Source organism: Bos taurus, chromosome 8 (genome assembly GCF_002263795.3).
Source record: "Bos taurus isolate L1 Dominette 01449 registration number 42190680 breed Hereford chromosome 8, ARS-UCD2.0, whole genome shotgun sequence".
Lineage (NCBI taxonomy): Eukaryota > Metazoa > Chordata > Mammalia > Artiodactyla > Bovidae > Bos > Bos taurus.
The window spans coordinates 37,283,180-37,296,168 of NC_037335.1; the positions used below are offsets into that span (position 1 = coordinate 37,283,180).

Sequence of the window (12,989 nt, forward strand, 5' to 3'; positions counted from 1 at the left end):
GAGAAGGAAGTGGCACCCCACTCCAGTACTCTTGCCTGGAAAATCCCATGGATGGAGGAGCCTGGTAGGCTGCAGTCCAAGAGGTCACTAAGAGTCGGACACGACTGAGTGACTTCACTTTTCACTTTCATGCATTGGAGAAGGAAATGGCAACCCACTCCAGTGTTCTTGCCTGGAGAACACCATAGGCTGCCGTCTATGGGGTCACACAGAGTCAGACACGACTGAAGCAACTTAGCAGCAGCAGCAGCAAGCCACCAGGGAAGCCCAATTGTCTGCTCAGCCACTCCTGAGAGCAAGAATCTTACCTGTCTCATTTGTCAGAGTAGTTGGAAACAGAAATGTTCTGGGTACACGTTTGATAAATGAATGAGTGAATCCATCTTACTTCAGGAAAGTAACTTGAAAGAGAAGCTTGAAAGAGGGCAGGGAACACAGAGAAACTGTTCCAAAGGAAACTCAAGAGTCCTGACTTCCCTCCCATTGCTTTCTGGCAGAGTAAATTATACAAAGCTGAGATTGTTGTGAAGATGTGTATGCACTGGCAAAAAAGGGAATTGTAAGCACGTTACCCTGAGTGTGAGGAAGAGATAAGAGATAAAAATGAAAATGTCCTTGTACTGCATTGGTCAGGGCAATGAGCAATATTACCAGTGATAGATGACACTAAGATTGTTGTTATCTTTCACAGATTTAAGACTAGATCTCATTCTACAAGCTTAGAGAGCCCTTTACAATGCACATTTTCTTTTAGGTGGTCTCTTGCTCAGCTAAGTCAAAAGCAAAACTATACGCCTAGGTGAACTTACTCCAGAAGTATGAAGGCTCTTTGTGCTTGAACATAAAGTAAAAAGATAACCAAAGGAAAATGGCAATGCCTGAGTGAAAAGGAGATGCTTCTCCATATATTTAAGATCCGTTTGTTTCAAACTGAGAGTTATAAATTATTAGTGGGCAATGAAACCCATCTGGAGAGTCAACAGTCACATTTTTCTTATTGCTGTTGATCATGTTTTGCATTTTTAAAGAGTTTTCTATGTTAATAAATGTTTAGATTTAAATTAACTGCTGTGTTTTTACTTTTTCATAGGTACTAAAGTATTATTTATCTATTTTTGTATTAATTTATTTTTTATTGAAGGATAATTGCTTTACAGAGTTTTGCTGTTTTCTGTCAAATCTCAACATGAATCAGCCATAGGTATACATTTATCCCCTCCCTTTTCAAACTCCCTCTCATCTCCCTCACCATCCCACCCCTCTAGGTTGATACAGAGCCCCTGTTTGAGTTTCCTGAGCCATATAGCAAATTCCAGTTAGCTATCTATTTTACATATGGTAATATAAATTTCCATGTTACTCTTTCCATACATCTCACCCTTTCCTCCTCTCCATGTCCAGAAGTCTATTTTCTATGTCTGTTTCTCCATTGCTGTCCTGTAAATATATTCTTCAGTACCATTTTTTTAATTCCATTATGTATGCATTCAGTTCAGTTCACTCATTCAGTCAGGTCCAACTCTTTGCAACCCCATGGACTGCAGCATGACAGGCCTCCCTGTCCATCACCAACTTCCTGAGTTCACTCAAACTCATGTCCATTGAGTCGGTGATGCCATCCAACCATCTCATCCTCTGTCATTCCCTTCTCCTCCCACCTTCAATCTTTTCCAGCATTAGGGTCTTTTCAAATGAGTCACTTCTTCACATCAGGTAGCCAAAGTACTGGAGTTTCAGCTTCAGTATCAGTCCTTCCAATGAATATTCAGGACTGAATATATGTGTTAGAATACAGTATTTATCTTTCTCTTTCTGACTCACTTCACTCTGTATAATAGGTTCCAGATTCATCCACCTCATCAAAACTGACTCAAATGTGTTCCTTTTTATGGCTGAGTCCATTGTGTATATGCACAACTTCTTTATCCATTCATCTGTCAATGGACATCTAGGTTGCTTCCTTGTTCTAGCTATTGTAAATAGTGCTACAATGAACAATGGGATACATGTGTCTCTTTCAATTTTGGTTTCCTCAGGGTATACACCTAGGAGTGGGATTGCTGGGTTGTATGGTGGTTTTATTCCTAGTTTTTTAAGGAATCTTCATACCATCTTCCATAGTGGCTGTATCAATTTACATTCCCACCAACAGTGCAAGAGCATTCCCTTTTCTCTACACCCTCTTCAGCATTTATTGTTTGTAGATTTTTGATGAGGGCCATTCTGACTGGTGTGAGGTGATATCTCATTGTAGTTTTGATTTGCATTTCTCTAATAATGAGCGACATTGAGAATCTTTTCATGTGTTTATTAACCATCTGTATGTCTTCTTTGGAGAAACGTCTGTTTAGGTATTTCTTCCATTTTTTGATTGGGTTGTTTGTTTTTCTAGTATTGAGTTGTATGAGCTGCTTGTATATTTTGGAAATTAATCCTCTGTCAGTTATTCATTTGCTATTATTTTCTCCCATTCTGAGAGCTCTCTTCACCTTGCTTATAGTTTCCTTTGCTGTGCAAAAGATTTTAAGTTTAATCAGGTCCCACTTGTTTACTTTTGTTTTTATTTACATTACTCTAGGAGGTGGGTCATAGGGAATCATGCTTTGATTTATGTCATCGAGTGTTCTACCTATATTTTCCTCTAAGAGTTGTATAGTTTCTGGTCTTACATTTAGGTCTTCAATCCAGTTGGAGTTTATCTTTGTGTATAGTGTTAGGAAGTGTTCTAATTTCATTCTTTTACATGTAGCTGTCCAGTTATCCCAGCATCATTTATTGAAGAGGCTGTCTTTGCCCCATTGTATATTCTTGCCTCCTTTGTCAAAAATAAGGTACCCATAGGTGCATGAGTTTATCTCTGGGCTTTCTATCTTGTTCCATTGTTCTATATTTCTATTTTTGTACCAGTACCATACTGTCTTCATGACTGTAGCTTTGTAGTATAATCTGAAGTCAGGAAGGTTGATTCCTCCAGCTCCATTCTTCTTTCTCAAGACTGCTTTGGCTATTCGGGGGTTTTGGGGTTTCCATATGAATTGTGAAATTTTTTGTTCTAGTTCTGTGAAAAACGCCATTGGTAATTTGATACAGATAGCATTAAATCTGTAGATTGCATTTGGTAGTATAGTCATTTTCACAATATTGATTCTTCCTACCCAGGAACATGGAATATAGCTCCATCTGTTTATGTAATCTTTGATTTCTTTCATCAGTTCAGTTCAGTCACTCAGTCGTGTCTGACTTTTTTCACCCCCATAGACTTCAGCACACAAGGCCTCCCTGTTCATTGCCAACTCCAAGAGTTTACTCAAACTTATGTCTACTGAGTTGGTGATGCCATCCAACCATCTCATCCTTTGTCATCCCCTTCTCCTCATGCCTTCAATCTTTCCTAGCATCAGGGTCTTTTCAATGAGACAGTTCTTCACATCAGGTGGCCAAAAGACTAGAGTTTGAGCTTCAGTATCAGTCCTTCCGATGAATGTTCAGGACTGATTTCCTTTAGGATAGACTGGTTGGATCTTCTTGCAGTCCAAGGGATTCTCAAGAGTCTTCTCCAACACCACAGTTCAAAAGCATCAATTCTTTGGCATTCAGCTTTCTTCACAGTCCAACTCTCACATCCATACATGACCACTGGAAAAACCATAGCCTTGACTAGACGGACCTTTGTTGGCAAAGCAACGTCTCTGCTTTTTAATATGCTGTCTGGGTTAGTCATACCTTTTCTTCCAAGGAGTAAGTGTCTTTTAATTTCATAGCTGCAGTCACCATCTGCAGTGATTTTGGAGCCCAAGAAAATAAAGTCTGTCACTGTTTCCACTATTTCCCCATCTGATATCTTTCATCACTGTCTTATAATTTTCTGTGTATAGAGCTTTTGTCTCCTTGCTGCTGCTAAGTCACTTCAGTTGTGTCCGACTCTGTGCGACCCTACAAATGGCAGCCCACCAGGCTCCCCATCCCTGGGATTCTCCAGGCAAGAACACTGGAGTGGGTTGCCATTTCCTTCTCTAATTCATGAAAGTGAAAGTGAAGTCGCTCAGTCTTGTCCAACCCTCAGCAACCCTATGGACTGCAGCCTTCCAGGCTCCTCCCTCCATGGGATTTTCCAGGCAAGAGTACTGGAGTGGGGTGCCATTGCCTTCTCCGAGGTAAGTTTATTCCTAGATATTTAATTCTTTTTGTGGGCAATGGTGAATGGGATTGATTCCTTCAATTTCTGGTTTTTCATTGTTAGTATATAGAAATGCAAGTGACTTTTGTGTATTGATTTTGTGTCCTGCAACTTTGCTAAATTCACTGATTAGCTCTAGTAATTTTCTGATACTATCTTTAGGGTTTTCTATGTATAGTATCATGTCATCTGCAAACAGTGAGAGCTTTACTTCTTCACTTCTGATCTGGATTCCTTTTCTTTCTTTTTCTTCTCTGATTGCTATAGCTAGGACTTCCAGAACTATATTGAATAATAGTGGCAAAAGTGGACACCCTTGTCTAGTTCCTGATCTTAGGGGGAATGCTTTCAGTTTTTTCACCATTGAGAATGTTTGCTGTAGGCTTATCATATATGGCCTTTACTATGTTGAGGTAGGTTCCATTCTATGCCCATTTTTTGAAGAGTTTTAATCATAAATGGGTGCTGAATTTTGTCAGACTTTTTCTGCATCTATTGAGATTATCATATGGTTTTCCTCTTTCAATTTTGTTAATGTGCTGTATCACATTGATTGATTTGCATAAATTGTGTATATTGAAGATTCCTTGCATCCCTGGAATAAACCCAACTTGATCATGGTGTATGAGCTTTTTGATGTGTTGTTGAATTCTGCTTGCTAAAATTTTGTTGAGGATTTTTGCATCTATGGTCATCAGTGATATTGGCCTGTAGTTTTCTTTTTTTGTGTTGTCTTTGTCTGGTTTTGGTATCAGGGTGATGGTGACCTTGAAGAATGAATTTGGAAGTGTTCTCTGCAATTTTTTTAAAGAGTTTTAGAAGGATACACATTAGCTCTTCTCTAAATGTTCGATAGAATTCTTCTGTGAAGCCATCTGGTCCTGGACTTTTGTTTTTTGGCAGACTTTTGATCACAGCTTCAATTTTGGTGCTTGTGATTGGGTTGTTCATAATTTATATTTCTTCCTGGTTCAGTCTTGGAAGACTGAACTTTTCTAAGAATCTGTCCATTTCTTCCAGGTTATCTATTTTATTGCCATATAGTTGTTTATAATAGTATCATAATCCTTTGTATCTCTTCATTGTCTGTTGTAACCTTTCCTTTTTCATTTCTAATTTGTTGATTTGATTCTTCTCTTTTTTTTCTTGATGAGTCTGGCTAAAGGTCTGTCAATTTTGTTTATCTTTTCAAAGAACCAGCTTTTAGTTTTATTAGTCTTTACATTTCTTTCATTTCTTTTCCATTTATTTCTGCTAGGATTTTTATGATTTCTTTCATTTTACTAATTTTTGGGATTTTTTGTTCTTATTTTTCCAATTGTTTTATGTGTACAGTTAGGATGTCTATTCGATGTTTTTCTTGTTTCTTGAGGTTGGATTGTATCGCTATAAACTTCCCTCTTAGGACTGTTTTTGCTGCATCCCATAGGTTTTGAGTTGTGTTTTCATTGTCATTTGTTTCTAGAAATTTTTGATTTCCCTTTTGATTTATTTAGCAACCTGTTGGTTATTTACAAATGTGTTGTTTAATCTCCATATGTTTGTGTTTCTTACAGTTTTTTTTTTTCTTATAGTTGATATCTAGCTTCATAGCATTTTGGTCCAAGAAGATGCTTGATATGATTTCAAGATGGCAGCACGGCAGGCCTCCCTGTCCATCACCGACTCCCAGAGTTTACCCAAACCCATGTCCATTGTGTCAGTGATGCCATCCAACCATCTCATCCTCTGTCATCCCCTTCTCCTCCTGCCCTCAATCTTTCCAAGCATCAGGGTCTTTTCAAATGAGTCAGCTCTTTGCATCAGGTGGCCAAAGTATTGGAGTTTCAGCTTCAAAATTAGTTCTACCAATGAACACTGATCTCCTTTAGAATGGACTGGTTGGATCTCCTTGCAGTCCAAGGGACTGAAAAGAGTCTTCTCTAACACCACAGTTCAAAAGCATCAATTCTTCCATGCTCAGCTGTCTTTATAGTCCAACTCTCACATCCACACATGACTACTAGAAAAACCACAGCCTTGACTAAGTGAGATTAAAATAAATATCCAAAAATGAGAAACCAAAAATGAACCCCAGATAAATGGCAGTTACAAAATCAGGCAAATAATAATTAAAATAATGGAATATACACATATACATATACACCCATGAGCAAAGTGAAAGCAGTTGAACAAAAATAAAGTACAGTAGATTGACCTGGTGAACAAAGGAAATCAAAAATTATATTTACCAGTTAAGAACAAAACTAACTTAAGCACAAACTGGAAAACAAAGCTAAAGCAAGGTGCCAAGTGGGGAATAAAGCAATGAACACAAAACTAACAAATATGTTGAGAGGAAAGGAAAGAAAGAATAGATATGCAAAGTTAAACAGAGGTAGATGAAGAAGATTTATACACATTAAAGATTAACTGCAAGGGAAAAAGAAGAGTAGGAAAGGCAAACAAAGGAATAAATGTAGAAAAAATATAATAGGTTTAAAAAATTAAAAACTATAATAAAGAGAAAAGAAAAAAAAAAAAAAACAGAAGAAAAAAGAATAAAGGAAAACTCCACAGAACGGCAAAAGCCTAATGTAGAGGCAGAGGTTTATAACAACAATACAAAGTGTGACTGAATGTACACATATACATATACACCCATAAGCAAAAGCACAACAGTCCAACAAAAATAAAGTACAATAGATTGACCTGGTGAACAAAAGAAACCAAAAATTATATCTACCAGAACAAAACTAATTAAAGCATAAAATGGAAAACAAAACTAAAGCAAGGTGCCAATTGGGGAATAAAGTAATGAAAATAAAACTAACAAATATGTTGAGAGGAAAGCAGAGAAAGAAATGAAAGAATAGTTATGCAAAGTTAAATAGAGGTAGATAAAGAAGATTTATATACATTAAAGATTAACTGCAAGGGGAAAAGAACAGTAGTTAAAGCAAACAAAGGAATAAATGTAGAAAAAATTATAGGTTTAAAAGATTAAAATTAGAAAAGATAAAAGAAAAAAAAAAGAGGAAAACTCCACAGAACTTCAAAAGCCCAATGTAGAGGCAAAGGTTTATGATAACAATAAAAAACATGACTGAGGAAAAAAACGCTCAAAAGCTTAGTTGGATTTCTTAGTGCCAATAAAATCGACAACTACAACAGGGAGGGGGAAAGGGGGAAAAAAGAAATAAAAAATCCAAAAGATTCTACAGAACAAGTCAAAAAATAAGAATAATAAATATTTTTCTTGAGTCACTGCTATCAGGGTCCTTTCCCTTGCTGGGAATCACAGTCCACCTCACCTCCCTAGAACGCCCTTCAACACTGCTGATCTCTGGACCTAACGTGGGGGCAGCTTAGATTCTAATCTGGTCCTATTCTTATGTGTTCTTGCCTCTGTTTTCTTTTGTGGGAGCTCTCAATGACCTTTTATATATTCCATAGACACAGAGTCTGCTTAGTTGATTGTGTGAATTTAATCTACAGCTTGTACAGCTGGTGGGAAAGTTTTGGGTCTTCTTCCTTAGCCACACTGACCCTGGGTTTCAATTATGGTTTTATTTCCACTTCTACATGTGGGTCGTCCACTGGGGTTTAGCTTCTGAGGCTGCTCTAGAGGGTTTGGGCTTGCCCCCGTGAGGGCCGGGTGTGGAGGTGGTGCAGCTGCTTGTGTTGCAGGGATTCTGACAGCACCAGGTACTCAGGGGGGTTGCAGCTAGGGAAGCAAGAAATATAGTGCTCTAGAAAGGTATGGCAACCAGTATTGGCCAGTATTCTTGCCTCTTCTCTGACAGAGAAGCCTGGCAGGCCACAGTCTACTGGGTCGCAAAGAGTCAGACATGACTGAAGTGACCCTGTGTGCATAGATGCCAAGACTTTTTTTGCCTGTGGCAGCTGTGCCCCAGTGAGAGGTGAGTGTGACCGTGGCACAGCTGCTTGGCTTGCAGGGGCCCTGGCAGCACCAAGTGCGCAGGGACATGGACTGCCTCCGCCACAGGAGTTACGACCCTATCAGAGTCTTTTCGAGCCTCTTATAGCTGGCAATCAGAAGGCCTCTTTGGCCAGTCTTTCTCCATAGCTCCGTCTGTTCAGGCACTTAGAGGACTCCCTTGCCTGGGGTCCTTCTCTGTTGTTCGGTACATCAGGCACATAAAGGGCCCCCCTGACTGGGGTCTTATTCTATAGATCGGTGCATCAGTCACTGAAAGGTGCACTCTGGGTAGGGTCCTACTCTGTAGTTCAGTGCATCAGGCACTTGATGGGCCAGCCTCTCTATTGTTCAGCTGCCAATGCTGGCGGGTGTGGGGAGAGAGGCTTCAGTGATGGCTCCACCCCCAACACGTGACTCAGCAGTATCACCTTGCTTCCATGGCTGCCTGGCTTTCCTCCACTGGCATTTCCCACCACAATCTCCTCCCTCACATCCCCTCAATCCATCTCTCCACAGTCAATAGCAGCCCTTACCCTGGGATTGCTCCATAATCCCTGAACTCCAGCTCCCAGCCACTGTGCTTTCCAGGAGACCAGCATTCCTGTCCAGGGTAGGTACAGCTGTGGAAAGGACTGTGTGATTCTCATTCCATTTAGGCTGCCACAAATCAGCTGTTTCACTCTCAGCCTTAAATGTTTCTCCTTTGACTCAGACAATTGTCTCGGTGTGGGGATCGGAGCCCTGCTTCAGTTCCCCCACCTACTGGGGGTAGGTCCAGTCCTATTAACACTCCTGTTTTTCCCCCTAGTTCCTCATCCTACTAAGTTTTGCATGGTTCTATATATTATTTTCCACTGGTCAGGTACTTCTGTCCGCTCTCAGCTGGTGTTCTGCATGCACTTCCGTGTCTGAAGGTGCATTCCTGATGTATCCTTGGAGAGATGTACTCCATGTCCACCTACTCCTCCACCATCTTGTTCTCCAGTATTATTTATTATTTTATAAGTTTCTCAGTTATATATATTGAGCATATACTGAGTTGTAATTTGAAATATAATTATTTGGAGCCAGATATTCAATTGCCAACATCTGTTGGATCATAGAAAAAGCTAGAGAATTTCAGAAAAGCAAGTACTTCTGCTTCATTGACTACCTTAAAGCCTTTGACTGTGTAGATCACAAAAAACTGTGGAAAATTCCTAAAAAGATGGGAATACCAGACTATTCTACCTGCTTCCTGCAAAACCTATATGCAGGTCAAGAAGCAATACTTAGAACCAGACAAGGAACAATGGACTGATTCCAAACTGGGAAAGGAGTATGTCAATGTTGTATATTGTCACCCTGCTTATTTAACTTCAATGCAGAGTACATCATGTGAACTGCTGGGCTGGATGAAGCACAAGCTGGAGTCAAGATTGCTGGGAGAAATATCAGTAACCTCAGCTTTCATCCCAGTTGACCAGGAACATGGTACAAGAGATCATATGTGTATCAATGCAAGTAGAAAGACTGATCCAGATAGAGGAGTCTGTAACATAACCATGTATTTGCAATGCTTCACAAACTTCGTGACCCTCCAAATAATTATTATTGTTGTTCAGTTACTCAGTCATATCTGACTCTTTGAGACCCCACAGACTGCAGCACCCCAGGCTTCCCTGTCCTTCATTGTTTCCCAGAGCTTGCTCAAACTCACATCCATTGAGTCAGTGATGCCAACCAACCATCTCATCCTCTGTCATCCCTTTCTCCTGCCTTCAATCTTTCCCAGCATCAGGGTCTTTTTCAATGAGTCAGCTCTTTGCTTCAGGTGACTAAAGTATTAGAGCTTCAGCTTCAGCATCAACCTTTCCAGTAACTATTCAAGGTTGATTTCCTTTAGGATTGACTGGTTTGATCTTCTTGCAGTCCAAGGGACTCTCAAGAGTCTTCTCCAACACCACAGTTCCAAAGCATCAATTCTTTGATGCTCAGCATTTTTTATTGTCCAACTCTCACATTCATATGCAACTACTAGAAAAACCATAGCTTTGACTATATGGACCTTTGTAGGCAAACTAATGTCTCTGCTTTTTAATACACTGTCTAGGTTTGTCAAAGCTTTTCTTCCAAGAATCAAGTTTCTTTTAATTTCATGGCTGCAGTCACTGTCCACAGTGATTTTGGAGCCCAGGAAAATAAAGTCTGTCACTGTTCCCACTTTTTCTCCATCTGTTTGCCATGAAATGATGGGACCGGATGCCATGATCTTAGTTTTTTTTAATAGGATGCCATGATCTTAGTTTTTTTTAGTAGAATACTCAAAAGAATACTACTCAACCATAAAAAGGAACAAAATGGTGCCATTTGCAGCAACATGGATGCAACCAGACATTATCATACTAAGTAAAGTAAATCAGAAAGAGAAACACAAACACCATAAAACTTACATATGGAATCTAAACTATGACACAAACGAACCTATCTAGAAAACAGATACAGACACACAGAGAACAGACTGGTGGTTCCTAAGGGGATGGGGGGTCGGGGGGAAGAGTGGGAGGTTGGGGTTAGCATAGTACAGAGAACTATACTGATATCCTGTGAGAAATCATAATGGAAAAGAACATTTTCAAAAAAGAGTGTGTGTGTGTGTGTGTATGCTATCACTGAATCACTTTGCTGTACAGCAGTAATTAAGACAACACTGCAAATCAACTATACTTCAACTTAAAAAACAAAAAGAAGATAATAAAAAAGCACCAGCTAAGAGAAGATGCCAAAATATCCCAATATCAAGATATGGAGAGAGGTTCTCAAGGCAAAGACACAGAACCTGGGCAGGTAAGCACTAAGAAATTAACCATCTTAGGTTAGTCAGAGTGAGTGGATATGAGAAATTCATGGGGGAATCCTGGAGTGCACATATGAGATCATGCAGAAGGAGAGTTCTAACAGGTTCTCAAGAGTCTGGAGCAAGAGGATTTCATGGTGTGCAAATGATCACTGCAGAATTGATGGGAATGCCATTTCTAATTAATTACCTTCATTCTATAGCTTGAATATAAGCTGTACATATATTAGGCTAGTAGAAACCAACTCTTATGTAAGTAAGAACTGGGAAGATGTGGGCCTAGTCCTTCCCTAAGCTATAGACATTGCTCAAGCTATGAATTGTAGAACATGTGTGTTTAGGGACTTGAAAGAAATGGAGGCTGTCCTCTGGGCATTCCACCAACACTCTTTCCCAGAAAGTTTATTAGAAGCCTTCACAGGCAGTTTTGCATATTCACAAATGTGATTTTATCCACAAATCATGACTATGCCATCTATCTAGGATAAGCTGGCCCACAGGTGGTGAATGGAAAAAACTGAAATCACAGGGCAACTATAACTAGTAAGAAAGGCAGACATTCAAGTTACCCAGGCCATGCAATGCCTACTATCCCATGATCTCATCAGTAAACCAGATAATCATCAGAGGCTCTTCTGATGAATTTCTTCTCAAAGCAAGGGATTCAGTTGTAGAATTTGATAGTTTTTCAGTTTCAAGTTGTCCTCCCCACCCCAACTCAGGTTTTGGTGGCCTTTAGAGTCTTAGTAAGGAATAGACTGACCAGAGATCCTAGACAGTGAAGTCTGAAGATCAACACCAAGATCTTCTCTGTCCATTTCTCCATCACTTGCTGTTCTTTGACTTTCCTGTCACTCATTCTCCTCCTTTCTCCCTCTTCCCTACCCCTTCTTTACCAGTTGAATTACTTATACGAAAGGACTTCCAGAAGCTTAAGCATCTTGTACACAATTTAAAGAGAATTTTTAACAGATGTCTAAGATTTCATTCCTAAGTATCCATTGTAGTTTGAAACAAGTGTACAGAATCATGCCAACATCACATTATTTTTGCATATTAATCTTCCTAGAAAGACCATATCTATTTAACTCAAAATAATTTCATATTTCTGTATTTAAATAATGGCTTTATAAAGTTTGTTTTTTTTTTTTTTAAGTTTTCCTTATGGAATCTGGCTGGAAATAGAAAGAAGGATGGTTGATGTTTATTATAAGCAGTTATGTACGATTTGATATATTACCATAGGTATTTGCTACTCTGATAAAGTAAAGTAATTCTCATTTTATCTTAATACAACTAAATGAAACTCTCATTTATCTAGATTTTTCCATTTCAATAACAAAGACGCATATGATAAAATAACCAAGATATTCACTAAAAACGTTAACCTAACTAAAGTCCAGAGCACAGTAGGCAAGTGATAAAATCTACTTCTATTGCTTAATTATCATACATGCAATGGTTTTTTGAGTTATGCATTGTTTTGAGGAAATGCAAGTTACCATTACGTATTAGATATTGATGATTTTCTTTTCTCATGTATCTTTAAAAAAAATTACTTAAATTTCACCAGCCCTTGACTTTTATACACTCATTTTACAATTTTTCCATGACTCCTTCACAAATTAAAAGCAAAAAGTCCATCAGCCAGCATTTTGCCTTACCATCTAATAGGTGCCACCCAGTGGTAATCAGTACCAGCAGGCATAAAGGTCAAAAGATGGTCCTGGTGGAAATGATGACACAGTCATTCCAGTAACCTGTCAGTGACTAGGAATCCAATGCTCGATGAATATGAGGGTTTCTTGTGCCCTTCAATAAAACAGCAAAAAATGTGAATTTTAGATTGGAATTATTGAGAATGAAACTAAGAAGATGGGGAAAAAAAAAAAAAAAAACGAGTTCTAAGTAATCAGCTGATTGACCAGTCCCAGGAAAGCCAACATGTAGATACCTATTTTAACAAAACTCTCTTCTGAGAAAAAGTCAAACACTAAAGGTTATAATCATGTAAATTATGCAACCCATTGTGAAATTTCACTCCTCAAAAACAA

At 38.9% G+C, this 12,989-nt stretch overlaps 1 long non-coding RNA gene across 1 annotated transcript in view; it reads right to left on the reverse strand.

Moving 5' to 3' along the window:
* Positions 1–12,743, reverse strand: part of LOC132346043 (uncharacterized) — a 217,533-nt gene extending 204,790 nt beyond the window's left edge. Inside the window, exon 1 of the long non-coding RNA XR_009495763.1 lies at positions 12,600–12,743. This is a non-coding gene — a long non-coding RNA (uncharacterized lncRNA). The remainder of the gene's footprint in view (positions 1–12,599) is intronic.
* Between the last annotated feature and the right edge of the window lie 246 nt (positions 12,744–12,989).